The 15,251-nt window shown below is 44.4% G+C and overlaps 2 protein-coding genes across 4 annotated transcripts in view; one reads left to right on the top strand and one right to left on the bottom strand.

Annotated features, from left to right (window-relative positions):
• Nucleotides 1-9,140, bottom strand: part of MARCHF3 (membrane associated ring-CH-type finger 3) — a 135,416-nt gene extending 126,276 nt beyond the window's left edge. The window contains exon 1 of the mRNA XM_045794818.2: nucleotides 8,910-9,140. The gene's annotated coding sequence lies outside the window, so the exon portion shown is untranslated. The remainder of the gene's footprint in view (nucleotides 1-8,909) is intronic.
• Nucleotides 9,141-9,369: 229 nt separating this feature from the next.
• MEGF10 (multiple EGF like domains 10) overlaps nucleotides 9,370-15,251 on the top strand; it is a 341,217-nt gene continuing 335,335 nt past the window's right edge. For all 3 annotated transcript variants that reach the window (XM_087862339.1, XM_045794814.2, XM_045794812.2), the window contains exon 1: nucleotides 9,370-9,672. The gene's annotated coding sequence lies outside the window, so the exon portion shown is untranslated. The remainder of the gene's footprint in view (nucleotides 9,673-15,251) is intronic.

The raw sequence follows: 15,251 nt of genomic DNA, 5'->3' as shown, positions 1-15,251 counted from the left end.
GCAGTATGGCTTGCAACCAAATTAGCCATTCCAGTCTAATAAGTATTTTTCCTATAGGAAAATTACAGAATTATAAATTTCACCCGTAATGGAGAGCAGAAAATATAAGGCACATAGATTTTATAATTTTGTACAGTATTTGAGACACATTACTTATCAAATGGGTGGACATTATAACTGATGAAAATTTGCTAAGAGACCATAATTAAGACAGAATAGCAAATGGTGCCTTAGCTTTTGAAAAGGGTCACTATCAGGATTCCACTTAACATCTTCATTACTGATCTGCAGCGAAAATGGAAATGCATTCAATGTAAGGATGGTGTCTAATTGTGAGATGTTGTCAAGGGCTGGAAAGTGGTAGAAAAATATCCGCAGAGGTTAGAAACATAATTTAAGTAGGTAAACCAGATTAAGCCACCTGAAACACCAAAAAAATAAAGATTAAATAAAATAAATGAAGGAGAGAAACCTGAAACTCACTGGCCATAGTTCTGAAGGAAAAGGAAAAAGTGACAACTGTTGATGTTAGCTAGAAGGCAATGAATGATGCAGCCTCAAAGGAGAAACAGTCCATGGTTAGTTAGAACAACAGATTATAAATTTATCAGCAAAAGATGCATCACTCCACATGTCCTGTCTGTAAAGATTATCAGGGGAGCCCTGCCCTTCTTTTCCCTATTCAGCGTATACCTGTTGGGGTATTTGTAAAAAGGTTCATCTCCTTGGTTGTCATGAGTATGTCTATTGCTAGCAGAGGCTTGTGATCTTATTTCTTAATGACATAAAAAAGTGAGCAGGGGGCAGTAAGAGTGATTAAGCAGGTAAGGGGGGTGTCACTAGCAAGTATGGGTAAGGTTGGTAAAACTGAGGTTTTGTAAGGCTAATTCCTTTTGTGCTATGTTTAGAGTGTGTAATATCCCAGAGAGGAGAAGCTTCATTAACGGGGTCTTCTTTTTAGCATTGGAAAGAAATACCGGCATGCTCTAGGAAACTCCTTTGAAAATGGTCAAACATGTGGTTAACTCCTGCAGGGAATAGATTAATGGGAACACTGATTCTAATACAGACTTTATAGAGTTCTTACCTGAACAGAAGGGAAAGAGAATGTTAAAGAGAGGAAAACATGAATGTGGGGGGTGGGGGGAGACTAAATTTAGGAGAAAAATTAAAATCAGGGAAACTTAAGGATGAGGACTTCCTGGGGGTGCCTGGGTGGCACAGCGGTTAAGCGTCTGCCTTCGGCTCAGGGCGTGATCCCGGCGTTATGGGATCGAGCCCCACATCATGCTCCTCTGCTATGAGCCTGCTTCTTCCTCTCCCACTCCCCCTGCTTGTGTTCCCTCTCTCGCTGGCTGTCTCTATCTCTGTCAAATTAAAATAAATTTAAAAAAAAATCTTAAAAAAAAAAAAAAGGATGAGAACTGGCTGTGAGAACCTCAGTTTATGTAACATATTCACAAAGTGGAAGAGGAAGATTTGGTACATGGTACGCTGAAAGACAGCTCTGAGAAAATGCCAAAGCAAAGCAGCACAGGGCGAACCTGCACTGGTCACAGGGACAGAGATGGGCTCCACAGACGTTTGCCTCCCCCCTCGTGGAGCCAGGCTCAAATCCTCCCAGCCCCCAGCACCCAGATGAAAGCAGAGGCCTTGGGACAGGCAGGGGCAAGTGCTCCTCACTTACAAGATCCAAAAGCAACCAGGGAGTCCATGACCTCATCTAGGATTGCTCATCTTCTCTGTTGCCTTGAACATCTAAATAACTTTCAGATGTAATTGCTCAGTTTTCTAATGATATTTTCTTGGCAGGTACGAGAAGAAAGCACCTACGTTCACTGAGGCTTAATCTCCCAGATGAGACAGAAAATAGGGGTCCTTGATCTCTTGTAGTCATTTGAAGTGCGTTAAGATCTAACATAAAAGGTCTATCCTAAAGGCCCTGACCTCGGCAGTTCTACGCTTAATTTGGCTGTTCCATAGACTCCACCTGGACACATGGTCCATGCAGTAGCTTAGTAAGCCACTCTGATGTAAGAATTGAGGTAAGAACTTAGATCTAAGCCATCAGATGACCTCATGTACATGATTGTATAGGGGATGCTTCTTGAACAAAAGATTTAGAGATGAAAAATATTTCGTCTCTGAAATTAAAAATCTGCTGGAATTTTAATTTTTTAAAAGAAGCTTCACTCACAAATGTCAGGTTTCCCCATTATGCTCAGCTTTGGTTATCCGTGGCCTATAGGCCCAGCAACCATCTTGTTCCTCCACGGCCCCCAGGCCTCCCACAGCCAAAGTTAGCCAGTTGGCTGCCCTGGATGGCAAAAGGAACCAGTACATCTGAGACTTCAAAAGATAGGCAACTCGGGCTGCCCCAAGCCTCAAAGTGGGGCCCATGAGTTAGCTGCCTGTTCAAGATAGGACACAAGGAGTATGAGAACAAAACAAGGAACTGGGGGACATGGCCTAGACTAGTGGAGGAGTGGGTGGAGTTGGAGACATTTCTGAAGACGTCACAACGGGGACGTAGTGAGAAGAGGAGGAAAGGCAGGAATGGAGTAGAGGGAAACTCTGAAGATGGAAGAGCAGGAATGATGACAGTTACGTGAGGCACTGAGACAGGGGCTAGAGCCGGAAGTCTGTCGCTCGGATTTAGTTATCGCTACCATTTCAACTGGTGGTGAGTATCCTTGTGCACATCTTTGAAGGCCTTGCAAATGTTCACCTGTAATTCTTTGTAGCCTCTAGTGCACCCAGCAACTATTTCTTACATACCCTTTCTTGAGAAGCCACAAGATGAGAGGTATGGGCCCTGCCCTCCAGCCGCTCTCAGTCAGGAGAGGGTGGGGTTACAAGAGATGGTTCTGTGGACAGTGTACAAACTAGCCCAAAGATGGGCTTCCCAAAGGCACTAATACTTGAGCTGCATTTGGAGTAGTAGAAAAAAGGTACTACCCATGATAGGTACTCAGTTACTGTTGCTAATTAATTTTGATGTGTAATGATTATTTGGAAAATCGTTCAAGGACTAGGAGCTAGTTTTTATCACCACTGTTGCGTGTTTGTTTTTTTTTTAAGATTTTATTTATTTATTTGTCAGAAAGAGAGAGCACACAAGCAGGCTGAGGGAGAGGGAGAAGCAGGCTCCCCGCTGAACAGAGAGCCCGACCCGGGGCTGGATCCCAGAACCCTGCAATTATAACCAAAGGCAGACACTTCACCGACTGAGCCACCTAGATGCCCCATCACCACTGTTTTTATTACTGCCAATAAAACAGATAAATCTATCCATTTTAGTGTCTAAGGACATAACCTGAAAAAATACTATACTTTACCTTTGGTGGAGATGGGGAGTGCACTTATAACTTTTTAAATTATGAGGCATCTCCTTGTTCTACTTATCTCATAGCAAAAAGTTTTAAAAGCTTTTGAAAAGATCACATTTTGCTCACTTGAAATATGTCTGTATATTTTAGCATAAAATATACTTGGCAGCTGCTAACATAATTGGATGGCTACGCCTTGCAAAAACTTGATTTCTTTTTAATCAAATTTTTAGAACCATACTGGGTTTCTTGCCAGTGCTACAATAGTGAGCAATAAATACATCATTAGATCAATGGTGCTCTGATGATGGATTACTCCAAAGATATTTCCAGCCAAGAAGAATAAGCCCATAGTCTCATTGTGCAAAGATTAATAAAATACTGTTTAAAACATAGATACTTGGTTAATATAACAGGGAAGAAAACATTGCAAAATAGAACATAACAGCCTGGGTTTATAATGTAGCGGTATTGATCACGGATTTTCCTAAGGACTCTAGAGCAGCCACACGATTATATATGCCTCTGATTAGACCCAGAGATGAGAAGGAAAAAGTTATAAAAAAGGAAACTAACCAGAGGAAGGCCTGCTGCTATAATAAATTATTTAAAGCAAGCAGGGTGAGCGGGTTGTGAAGACAATATAAAACAGAATCCAGTGCCCCCAAGAAACCCCACACCATCACCACCTCTATAAATTTCTTACCACTCTGTCTGGCATTTTACTGGAAGGGCTTCTTTCCCTCCACTCTCCCCATCCCATCCATCCCCAACCCTTCACTTTTTGTCAGTTCTTTTCTCAGAGCTTAACATTTGTTTTTCTTCTGTAACCTAGAATGCTGTCTTCAGTTCTATTGCCTAGCTTGTATCTGAAGAGTGTCTGTCTGCAAGGCCACAGATGAGTGCATCTGTCACTTCATTCATCTAGATCTTAAATTTCCCATGGAAACTATAAGCTTGGAATACCTAATGTGACACACTTATCAACGTGACTTTGATATTCTTCTTATTTTCTCTTTTTCTTATTGTTGTTGTAGTTAAATCCACAAAACTAAAGCTAGGGTAAAACTTCTACAGCTCAGTGGCTGTTCTATATTAGGTGTTGTGACTAGGCCCAAGAAACTATGAAGTGAAGGTGGAAGCCTGATAAGGGCATGTTGGAGGAAAATTGGTCAAAATGGCCAACATTTAAGTATTAAGAGATGTGAAAAGGGCAGACTGACTTGAGAAGTAAATATTTTATAGGAAGATTTTGCCATTGGAAATACGGGTGGGGAAAGAAGGGTAAAAAACGAGAAAAGCCTTTGTCAAATTCCTTTTACCAAAGAATTTTGTCAAAAGTATGCCATAGCCAAAAAAAAAAAAAATTGTTGCTTAGAGACTTGCAGTGACCCATAGCCCAGTTTCAAGAAAAGTAGCATTCTACCATAGTTTTTTAAGTAGGCACACAAATCCCATCGTACAGTCAGGGGCTGTGATTATACGTTAGGCTTTTAAAATTTTCTAGGTCCATTCATCATGTAGAATCTGGGCAAATGAAATATAAACAACTCTATTCTGCCAGCATAAAACATTACTAGCGGCATAAGAAGACTCACTAGCAACATGGTACAGGTCTAAAATATGAGTCCAAAGAATTCAACATATAGGCTTTACTGCCGTTGTGCTCTGTGACCTTTAGCAAATTATTTGCCATTCCGGGTCAAGCCTGGCTGGTTAAGGTTAGGGTCATTGAACCAATTATCATATTTGGTGGTAAACTTTATAAAGAAAACTGTTTTCAAGGTCACATTTTACATAAAAATAAATTTGAAGAAAGAGGTAAAAAAAATTATAGATGATACGAATGACTAAGCATAATCCTATCATATCACCATGATGCTAAATAAAAATAATTCAAATGCAAGGCCAGTTTCTCAGTTATTGGTGTTATCTTTGAATGTGAAAGACAGGATCTAAATATTATCATTCTTTTGCGGCTGCTGTTTGCTCATCTGTAACAAAGTGGGAAAAGAATCCTTGTACTCAAAGGATTGTTAAGATAAGTGACCTATAAACATGCCTGCCAAGTGCTCCTTAAAACAGAAATTGCTCCGTGAAAGTCCCAGTAATGATCCAGTGGCCTGGAACAATCCCAGTTCAGTGTCCCAGCCTCTCCACGTCCTTTTGTCATCAGGCGAGTAAATATTCCAGGCACTTCTGACCTCTGAGAAGTCATTAGGTTTTTTAAGTACGGGGATGGTAGAAGGAAGGAAGAATAACAGCTTCTGATAGATCCTTTCCCTTTAAAATTTTATCTAGAAGTTTTAAATTGAGAATTACGCCGGTCTGAAATGGGAGAATAGACCCTGAATGTCAGTATCAAACTATAAATAAAAACTGATTGGCAATAATTAATAAGTCCAAATTCCCAGTGATTTGAAGAGAGAAGTAGCAATCAGTTGTCAACCCGTCTCTCCACAATGCTGAAAGGTCTATTTATCCAATTAATTGGGTAGCTCAAAATGATGAGTCGTGGAAAATGGAAACACCTAGTCTCTGGATAGTTGGCCTAGGGCACTTTCCTGACCAAGAGGCAGATCAGCCTCAGCTTCCCAAGGAGATTCTCGATCTTGGGTAAATCTGTACTAGTCTCCAAGCCTAGAATGGCTTTGGAGTCAAAGGTGGCTCCTGAGGACTGAGATTCTTCTACTCTCCAGGGAGAAATGTCCAACCATGTGAGTTATGACTGGCGAAGTCACCTCAGAGCACCCCAGAAACCCACTGGATTTGGAATACAGATTGGAGGGACTAAGACTGGGGAGAGGTCTTACTACCTTGCTTCTCTAGAGAGACTTCCTTAGAATTGAGGCTACCCTGGAAGAGAGATAGCTGAGGATTCCAAAACAACTCTGAATAGAGAACCAAAGGTGCCATTGTTGAGGACAGAGTGTTCGAGTGCTGCCTATAAATTTCACAAGGCTGGTAAATGCCACCTGGAAATATCAGAACAATTATTAAATTAATCCACAGACTATGATCATTCTTTTATGTCATAAACACCATTCCAATGTTTCTCAAAATGTGGTGAAGGGATCCCTAGCATCAGAATCACTTGGGGGGGGGTGCTTGTTCAAAATACAGATTACTAAACCCCACCTGAATCAAATTTAAGAGAACAGAGTCCAGCCCACAAACTGAATTTCTAAGGACTGGCCCAGTTGATTCTGATGATTCATATCAAGGCAGGAGAATTATTTTGTCTTTGTAGTCCATCAGAAATTTAAAGACACTTACAGATTAGGGACATGCATATTTTCCCCAAAATGTTTTAAGCACCATAAAAATGAAAACAATACTTCTTGTGATGAGTTCTTAAGAACCATTCCAGTTTATTCTGCCCACATATAATAAATAATAAACACCATTATTAAAATGTAATTATGAGCATAAAATTATTGGGAAATATATCAACTATGCTTCTCAAAAATACTGCCTCTATTTTGTCACCAAAAGTAATTATGTTATTAAAGGAATTTATAGTTTTTTTTAAGTATCAGTCACTTGGCTACAGGAACTTATTAAGCTGTTATACTCCTCCCATACCCTTTTAGTCATCAGAATTTTTGTGATAAAGGTTTTTTATTATTTCTTAAACTATAAATTGTGAACCATTGTAACCAGTGATTAGGCTGAACATGAATTTATATCCAGGTTATAAATTCCTAAAAACATGTTTCATTAGAATTACTAAGGCAGTCTTAACTCTAGAGATTAAATAGCCTCTGCAATAAAGCTCTGTTTACTTCTATTAAGGATTTTTTTTTTTGGTGCAAAACAATTCAGTTTTAATGCATTCTCTTAAGAAGCAAAAGAAAACAGTTTCTGATATACACGCTACTGCAAAGCCGTAAACCAGTGTTGCATGGTAATGTGACAAGCACCACATTTGTTTTCTAGAGGGATTTTAATTTTTTTCTCTTATAAACTCCCTTTCCCCAAAACATGGTTATAATTATTTCACAAAATGTAGTTTGCCATTATTGAAGAGTCAAGCACTCCTTTTCTCCCGTACCAAAAGTACAAGTTCAGAACTTGAGAGGCAGTCTTTCTTTGTAGCATGTTGTTCCTACTAAGAGTTGCCCCCTACCCACGCTCCACCCTAGTGCTCCAACTGAAGTGACTGAAGTGTACATGTTATGTTTTAACAGATGGGCCGGCTGGCGGCTGCTGGGCTGTAAAACAGGAACTCGAAATCTGCACCGAGTGGTATTGAACTAAATGCTCGTAAAGTTCATGGACATATACACTGACCCAGACAGACCAGGCAGATTCAGACATGCATACACACATGCTCATCATACACCCCGTAGATCGGAGGGTTTATCTCTCCACACAGAGCAAGTTCAAGGCTGTTTCCCCCTCCATATATTTCTATCTTATTCACCTATCAATTTTACACACACACACACACACACACACACACACACACACACAGGCACATCTACATATGCATACAAGCATGAATAGTTCTATCTCTCAACATTTTTATGTATTTTCAAAGATCAAAATGTTCCCAAATTGTGCACCCAAGTCTGTAGGATGCTCAATAAGCTCTCACTCACATCCAATAAGAATTACCAGAAAATACTATATTTAATTCTATTGAGTCCACACATAATATAAACTACATGTATGTAACTGCCCTCAGAAAAGCCAGCTGCTTTGAGCCCTTATCATTACGAGACAGAGAGGAAAAATATCCTAGACTGGGTCACAAATGAAGTGTCAGGTTTAACCTTGAATCCTGTGTTGTCAGTTCCTGTCACAACTTCACCACTTAAACACCAACCGATCAGCCTGGTGGTCCCTTTCACGGTCTCATCTAGGATTTTCCCGGGCTCCCTGCACTGGGATAGACAGCAGCTCCCCCTGGTCCTAACGAAGTCCTTCGGGTACACCTTGCAGGTGATGTGGAGGACCGAACACCTCATGAGGGATGTGGATACAAGTGCTAATAGAAAGTAATTACTTTACAAAGTTTAATAACCGTGCTGTCAATTCCTCTCAGTAATTGCAAAGCACTGAAGCCCCTGCGAAAGAACGTAGCTGGTCACTTAAGTTCTCTGACCGCTGAAGACCCACCCCGAAGACGATGGTCGCTGGCTCAGGCTACAGCTCAGACACCTCCGCCCGGTTATCGAGCCGCACCGCCTCCGGCGCGGGTTAATTTTTCAGAAACCCGTCCTCAAGCCATCTAGGAACTGCTGTCGGTACACGACTGGGCACGGAGGCCGCCCCCAGTGCGCCTGTCGCCGCCGCAGAGGGCCAGGGGACGCGTCCCCAGGCCCCACCTAATGATGGCAATTATAACATGCCAAGTTGGTGAGAACGCAGAGCCGCGTCCCGGACCGAGTTGCGACGCTCTGAAACAAGTTCGGGAGTGGGGATACCGTCAAGGAGTAAATCCCGTCTGGCCCTGACCTCCCCACAGCGGCCACGCTCGGACGGACGCACCGACACCCTCCAAGACCCGTCCAGTCCCCCCAGCTCGCCGAACAGCGCCAAGAGGAGCCGCTCGCCTTGCGCGCGGCCACTCACCCTCCTCGCTGAGTCCGGATCCCAAACCGACGCCCCTGCTGCGGGTCCTGAATCCCAAGTTGCCCCGAACCGGCGACTGTTCTCGCCCTAGAGAACCCCACACATCGGTTCGGGCAGGCACCTCCGAGGGAGCACAGCAAGCCCAGCGGGCGCCCCGGCTCAGCAGCCGCCCGGAACGCGTTGACAATTCAGGGACCTGCTCAGCGAATGAGGCGGACCGCCGGGCTGAGGCTACCCGGCTCCGGAGGGAGGCGGGGCCGCGCGGCGGGCGGGGCGGAGTCAGCCCTGGGCCAGCCCCGCGGGGGCGGGGCGCCTTTAACCCGTGACTGGCGGAGCCCTCAGCCAATCGCGGTGACTCCAGGAATCCGGGAGGCCGCGGGTCGGGCCGAGCGCCCGGCTCCGCCCCGCCGCCGCCGTCCAATCGGTCACAGCCAAGGGCTGGCGCGGAGACGCGCCGGCGGCGGGGAAGTTGGCTGCAGTGGGGAGTCGGGGTTGCGGACTACAGCTGTGGGGACAGCTGCTCCGGGATTCGGGCGCCTTGGGAGGGAAGTGGCGGCCCCAGGAGGCCCTGGCTGAGAGAGGCTTGGGGCCACCCAGACCCCTAGGGGTCGCGGCGTGTCGGCGAGCTGTGGAGCGAGAAGCCCAGCCGCAGCGCGGACCGACTCCAGGTCGACAACGCCCACACCTGGCGTCCGCGGGAGACGCCGAACTTGGCGGCCCCGAAGGAGCTCCAGCTGTCGGAGGAAACCGAGACCCAAAGAGGGTGAGTCCCGGGCCGCATCACCCAGTCACAGTTGGAGGCCCGGGCCCGAAACTGGGAGCTCCGGACTCCCTGGAAAAGGTTCTGGTTGCGGTTTGGTGGTTCTTTCCGAAAGAAACTCCGACTCTGCGGCCCTCCTGGAAAGTTCATTACACGTCCCCCTCCTCAGCCCTTCTTTCATACCACCAGCAGCAGGGAACCCTACCAGGCGCCTTGGCGCCCTTCCCGACCCAAAGCGCCTGAGGCACGTGGGCAGAGCCCGGGGGCGAAAGGGAGGCTCGGGCGCTAGACGGCGCCGGAGCCCCCGAGACCCAATCGGAGGTCGGGCTGCCCTGTGGGGAGGCAGCCGCAGCGCGGTTCCTCCTGCTGCTGTCCGTTGGTCCGCCAGAGGGCCCGGAGCCCATCCTCGAGGGCAGGAACGCCTCCGAGCGAGCCACATGGGTCCCACGGTGCACACGCACGGCCCCTACCCCTTCCGAAGTCCCTGGACCGAGCTCAGGGACCTCCCTAGCGGCGGGCACCGGAGGAGCCTGAGCTCCCTGGACCGGTCTCGGCTGAAGAAGGTTCTGTGGGCTCTGGCAGGCCGGGTCACTGTTGCTCCTTTTGTCGGCGGATAGACTCCTCAGCCTGTTTTTAAGCCCTTTCCTTGGCTGCAGCTACACACTTACGGAGCTGTGGGTATAACAAGTCAAACAGCAAAGGGTTGCGTGCTGCTTTCCGGGCTGAGGCCTAGAGTGTTAGCAAGTCCCAGACCGTAGCTTTGGGTGCATAGTGGCCTCTGTGTACCTGGAACCGCGCCTGCCCTGAGTAGGCACTCAAAACATGTTAGTAAAACGAAGTTCAGCAAGGCAGGAAAAGAGTCAGGGTTTCTGGTGCGCTGACACTTTCCTCACTGACCATTGGCTCCCTCAGGTTCAGAAGTCCTGAAGGTTTTAGTTTCTCATGTGTGAGGGACTGTGGACCTTTACAGGTATTATTCAGTGGCAGCTTGGCCTTCCTAAGGACCTCCTAAGGACCTGCTCAGCTCTCATGAGCAATTTCTAATGAGAGTCCCTGGCAAGAAGGAAGGCGAAAGGCTTGTAGCTGAAAAGGAGTGAAATGGCCCAACCACAGGGTAGGCTACAGCTCTGAGGTGAGCTTGGACCTGGTTTGAATCTCAAATGGTGTCTCCTCAGCTCCCTGTCTCAGTGGGGGAAGGTCCATAAGGCAGGCTGTCAGGCAAGAAAATCAGGGTCTGGACAGTCCTTAGTAGGCCCTGAAAATTGATTTGTGACGCAGAAATTGCATGTATTTAAGCCCTTCCTCGTTTAGTGGATCGAAAGACAGGTACAGGCAAGGGAGTCCATTCCATTCAGTTGCAACAGTTGCTTACCATGCTGCTTAGTGTCTTGAGAGAATGGCATTTGTCCACAAGGAATTACCTCTAGACGACCTGAATGGAATACACACCAGGTCTCTGCCTAGGTTGGGATGGGAGGATCAGGGGAAAAAATGTATTTCCTTGGATTCTTTTTTTCCCCCCACCCCTATCCAGGGGGGAAATATAACTAGAGAAAAAGTTGGCCAACAGTGTTTATCGTATTCACACCTTGTGAAGGTTTTTCACAGATGCTAGTGATTATTTTAAAAATCACCTTGGTAATAGGAGCCAAACATTGGCTGTTGACTGTACTCGCTATAGTATTTATGTTAGATGATGAAAAAAGGAAATAGGAAATTTGTTTTTATGAAAGAAGTTAGAACTAGACGAGAGATGTCCGTTTCCTGATTTCTAAGGTTTTCCGTCTGTTTGTTTCATACAGACATGATTGTCCACGGGTTCTTGGACAAGTTACTGGTCCCATTTTCCTTTGTAGAATGGATGACACGTAAGAGACAGCACGTCTAGACTCATTCACATTTTCATACCATCTTCTTTTTTAATTGGTATTTGACAAGAGTTTATCACTGGCACAGACTTCTTCCTTTGGCTTTCATTCTCCCAATGATCTCTTGAGTTTTGGCCATCTCCATATTCTACAAGGGAAAAGGAGATCTATTACTTGTGTAAGAATTCATTATAGTCCTATCTGTATGAAGCAAACAGAAAACCATGGAAATCTGGACATAGAAGTCACCTGTTTAGTATTAACCTGTTTCACTGAAGGAACTTTCTTTCCCTCAAAGAGATGAGGAAGTTCGTGGAATGGCTTGGGAGTGAGAAGTTTGTCGTGAGACCGTGGAAGCAGGGCTGGTCCTTTTGTGGTGGTGTGGGTGGTGAGCAAATTTGCCTTCAGGCACTGTCACCCATCTCTGACACTGACATAATATTTTGGAACCTTCTAAATTTCTAAAGGATGTGACTGATAGGAGCTGTGAGTTCTAATCTAGCTTTGAGTGCTGCTTAACCTTCATTTACTCTCGCTTCCTCACTATAAAATCGCAGTGGCAGAACTGGCCCACTCTGTTTAGCTGCTTAGGGGGACGTGATGACAGTGGTTACAAAGCACTGCAAATACATGACATTTATAGCAATAGTGACTGTTGAAAAGAACAAAATGATGTTGAAATAGGAAAACAGCGTGGACAGAACAATTCCTCTCTACACTTGGAATTTCTGTTCATTTTAATCTCATTGGATTATTGTCCTTTCATTCTATAAATAGAAATGAGGAAAAAGGGCCCTCACAATCCTTGTTCTTTGATTACCAAATGTTTTTGGAAGCTTTGCTTAAGTGAATACTGTTTTCCCCTCTTTTTCCATTTCCATCACCTCTCTCAAGAAGTATTCACTTTGAAAATTATTCAGAATTTGAACAGACCGAGCTAAAGACCTTAGCAAAGAAATGCAATCAAAAGCAGCAGATTCTAATGCCAGCTAGCTATAGGTTCATTCTAAGACTACGGGTAAGCCATTAACCTTCCCATACCTGAGTTTCCCAACTATGAAACTGCAGCGATACTTCTGATTAATCTCACAGAGAGGAAAGATAACTCATGATAAGGCTCTTTGAAATAGTAATTGCCATATAGAGGACCAAATATCATGTAGGTGATGTTGCAAACTCAAGTATGATGTTAGTTTGCACACCACAACTAGGAGATGTTTTGTAGCAGAGGGATTGCTCTGGTATTATGTCTGCAGCCAGGGTGCTACCACCCACAAAACAATGATGTCTCATGCATTTAAATGACAGTGCAGGTGCCCCCTGTGAGTGTTATTGCCACAGGTCCAACCAAGTAAAAATGTGGTCACAGAAATGCGTGGGATAGGGAAGCCTCCGTTCTACAAAAACATAGGATCTCCTCATACATGCCCTGGAAGAAAAACTACACTGAACTTCTTAAAAATGGAGGCCACTATGAGTACAAGTCTGATGAGAGACTAGAATGGTCTTAGAAAAATGGCATGATACATAAAACTACATACATTGGTCAAAAGGCCACTAGAAGAAGTTGAAAAATACTCTTAATTTTAAAACTTCATAACAGAATGAGTAACACTGAGGAATTTGGAAAGGAAGGGTCATATATACAAGGGAGAAAAAATAGACTCCCAACCCTTAGAACCGTAGGGTGGTCTAAGAAACAGGACAAAGAATATGGGCTCTAGAAACACAATAGACTGAAGGTTGGATTTTCTTCCCATTGCTTCCTAACTTTGAGACCTTGGACAAGGTGCTGAGCTTCTCTGAGCCAAATGGGGTGGGAATGAAGAGTGTTGAGTTTTTTCTCATTGGCTTGTTATGAATCTCAACTGAGAAGCTCTCTGTAATTCTTAGCACAGGGCTGGGCTCATAATGGGCCATCTGCCAATAACAACAATTCCTAATATTTACTGAACACTCACCATGTGTCCTGTCCTGTTCCATGGCTTTTCATCAAATTACTCGCTTGATGCTCACAATCACCCTCTTATGTCGCTACTGTCTCTTCTTCCTGAGGGTTGCTATCTTCGTGAAGGGGCCATTCTAGGATTCATATCCTGCAGTGGACTAAAAGTCAGAAGCCTCTTTTAGTAATAGTATTTTAAACTAGCGTTGCCCGTTTTCTTGTGGAAAGGGCTAATCCAGTCTTTCCTTGCACCTGGGAAACGAGGCTGCATTGAGCACTTGGTAACACATACATTACAATAAAGGGAATGAGGGATTCAGAATTGGGGACAAAAAGAGCCATAGAAAACAAGTAGTGCTTCAAAACCCCAAACCACTTTCCAGGTCTCAGACTGTAAGCTCCTCAATTTCGGCTTCCAAACAGTGTGCTCATCATCTGGATTTGGGGTTTAATGAAAGTTAATTCCCTTGAGGCAGCAGTATGGGAACAGTAACTGGCTAAAGAAGGAAAAAAATGGATTATCCCTTAGAAATGAATTGTATCATTAGTTATTATGAATACCCCCAAATTATGACAGATTCATGTGTAAGTATGCCAGGGAGAAGTAGCCGTGAGCTATAATACACACAATCGTTTATTACCCAAGAGAATTTAGGTGCTAATGTGGATGGTTTTGCATCTGTGAGATTGTGAAACCCACAAAGGACTCCAAGATATAAAGCCAAATAAAACATAATACAGAGGGAAATGATTTTGATTATGTAACATTTATATATAGCATTTCATTTTACATTTTCAAATTGCTTTTCAGTCATTCATTTATTCTTCCCAGCACACCTGGGGAGTACATCCATGCTGTTATCCTCTGTTCACAGCTGAGGCAACTGAGACTGAAGGAGGCAAAGTGTTTTGTCCAAGAGCGCAACAGGGGCAGGGTGAGAAATTGTACATTTATTCAATCACAAATCTATTCAGCACCTACCCTTGGCAAGGCATCACAGAGTGGGGTGCACAGTGATGGGAACCGTATACGTGCTTTCTGCCTTCCAGGGAGTCTGCTGGGGCAATAAGTGTTTTGTGGTTATGTCTCTAGACAGTTAAGGACCAGGACCAGGGCTTAGAGGAGGAGAAGGTGAGTCCTCTAAGATTCCTGGAGACAGTGGGATATGTGGCCCTTGAGAGATGGGTAGCATTTTGGCAGATGGAGGCTGAGGGTGGTCAGAATGCGAGAGACAGAGACAGGAAGGTGAGCAAATTCAAGGCGTACTGGAGAATGTTTGACTACAGGAGGACAGTTGTCAGAAAAGGGCTGGTGAGGAGAAAGGAGCAGATTTTCTAGCACACTGAATACCCGGTTAAATATATAGATTTTAGCCTGTGGGCAATGGGAGCTCGACTCCTCTCTGACTTCTTCCATTCCCTCATTATTCTAACATGTACTGAGTGCTAATATACGCTTAGTCTCCAGATGTTTTCTCATACATCGGCTTTTCTAACCTTCACAGCATTCCAACGAGATACATATTATTTTTCCTCCTCAAGTGGATGAGAAAACTAATGCATTTAGAAATTCAGACTTGCCCACCACCTTGGAGCTAATAATTGACAGATGTGGAATTTGAAAGCCTCACCTTTGACTTTCTCATAGGTACTTATGGGAAGAAGGGGTACAGATTCTGGGTATTGTACTTATTATGATGCCCTTCTAACACTGTTCTCTTCACCCTACCTCAGTGTCTGTCCAGAAGTGAAAAGTAAATAGGAGAAAA

Source organism: Ursus americanus, chromosome 5 (assembly GCF_024610735.1).
Source record: "Ursus americanus isolate L20-20 chromosome 5, mUrsAme1.1.p, whole genome shotgun sequence".
NCBI lineage: Eukaryota > Metazoa > Chordata > Mammalia > Carnivora > Ursidae > Ursus > Ursus americanus.
This window is presented reverse-complemented; position numbering and strand designations above follow the sequence as displayed.